Source organism: Limulus polyphemus, unplaced genomic scaffold (assembly GCF_000517525.1).
Source record: "Limulus polyphemus unplaced genomic scaffold, Limulus_polyphemus-2.1.2 Scaffold123, whole genome shotgun sequence".
Taxonomy (NCBI): Eukaryota; Metazoa; Arthropoda; class Merostomata; order Xiphosura; family Limulidae; genus Limulus; species Limulus polyphemus.
Window position 1 is genome coordinate 519,017 of NW_013665733.1, and position 2,116 is coordinate 521,132.

Sequence of the window (2,116 nt, forward strand, 5' to 3'; positions counted from 1 at the left end):
CTAGAATGAAAGAGGCAAAATATAAAGTTTTTTCTTAAGAAGCATTTAATAACTATCTGGACTTATAAAAATTTCCCATGTGAAATTTGAACATTTTCTGATGCATAAAGGTATTTTTTTTATCTTAAAATGAATATTACTTTGCATGATAGATAGGCAACATGCAAAAAGAAAAAAAAAGACATGAGAAAAATACTGCTTTACAAACCTTAAGACTTAATAAAAAAAAAATTGATATTTTGTGTATGAAAGCATTGTAATGTTTAGTGATAATCTGCCATATTTCGTTAACATTTGCTTACTAATTTAAAAGTTGTAGCATGAAACTATAACAAGCACAAAATGATTATGAGGTCAATCCCAGGGACTGAGCCCATGCTGAAAGAGTTAAAGCTTTAGGATGTACTGTCTGAATGTCTAAATTTGAATTTTTACTAGATGGAAAACAGCAGTGCTTTATAATTAAAACTTTGCTAAGTATAGAAGCTAAGTAAGATAGTGACAAAGCTTCACAAACTAAGGAAGATAAACAATCATATATAATAATTTAAAAGTGAATGAACGTTCTGACCAGTCTGAATGGTAAAAAAACAGAATTCTTTAATAGTTCTCTCTTACATTTAATTATATATTACCTATAACCAACAGAACTAGTTCCCAAATATTTATAATTTCTTGGTATGTATGACAGTTTATCAATGCATTCTAAAAACATTATTAGATCTTTCACTTCAGTCACATATAACTTAAAAATTATGATGTTTACACAATTTTTCTGGTTAAACCACACTATTCTGAAAGTGTTAGCTATATTTGAGATTAAATTAATAAAAATGTGATTACAAACAGGAATGTATTCAATCTATTGTTACTGCAAAATACTTTTGTTACTAATGGACTACAAATTATGGTGAGAACAGCGTAAGTTTAGAATAACTCCAAAAATCTCTAAATCATCTTGAATACTGTGTCTAAAAAAAAAAGCACAATAAGCCTTACAGGTGTTTATCTGTTATTTAGCAAACAATAGAACAAAATTTCTCCAATAGTTTTTGGCAAGAAGGTTACATTGCTCTCATAATATGACGACAGCTAAAATTTCCCTTAAAAGAGAAAATCTAAAGTGAATTAGCTTGGTTCATTAACCCTCTCGCCCCATGTATCCTTTACTGTGCATGACATATGGCTTTAGTGTCTCACATTCAAAATTTTATTAAATTACTTTATGTTTATGCTCTACCAATTAGTATAGCATAAAATTTTAGCTAATAATCCATATTTTAATAGTATATAAGTTTTAAGTTCTTAATTTTATAAGGCAATATTTTAAAAAATCCTGAATTTCCCCTAGTGTGACACATTTTCTTCTCATCTCCATTTTATCCCCCACCCCACCCCAAAACTACAAAATGCAATGTAAATTACTCACTATAAAATCGAAATAGCTCAGACATATCATAATTTTTATAGCCTTCAATTCGTTTGGTTACAGAGCTAGCAAATAGAAAATCAGACTCCTCCTGCCACATTTTCTCTCTCAAAATTCTTTAATAGTTCTCTCTTACATTTAATTATATATTACCTATAACCAATAGAAAGTCACAAAGTCACAATGGGAATCACAAAGGCTAGCTTGGATGCATTTGTAACAGCTCTTGTCCCATAGTTAGAAAGCCAGACAAATTGTGATTGTTAAAGGAAATTGTCTACTTTTTGCATTAATTTTTAACTAAATAAAAATTATTTAATGTACTACTACCATTAGTATAAAAAAGTAGGGTTAACTATTATCGATAGTCTACAGCAAAAAAAAATAAAAACTAGTTGACAAATGTTTTTTAGTTTATTAAAAATACAACACTAAAAAATATGATTTTTTTGTATGTGAAAGGCTTATAATGTTTACTGAAAGACTGCCAAATTTCATGACAATATACGCACTATATCAAAAGTTAGTAATATCAAATCTATAAAAATTCTATACGAGTACAAAAGGGTTAGTTGGTCAAATTGACTGAGCTCATGTAGAGAGTTAACTGTGATTTTTTAAGACTGATTTATCATGATAAATAGTTTTATAAATAAATAAACACACACACACACACATATATATATA

At 28.1% G+C, this 2,116-nt stretch overlaps 1 protein-coding gene across 2 annotated transcripts in view; it reads right to left on the reverse strand.

Moving 5' to 3' along the window:
* Nucleotides 1–2,116, reverse strand: part of LOC106472674 (multidrug resistance-associated protein 4-like) — a 121,499-nt gene that overhangs the window by 52,838 nt on the left and 66,545 nt on the right. The window lies entirely within an intron of this gene.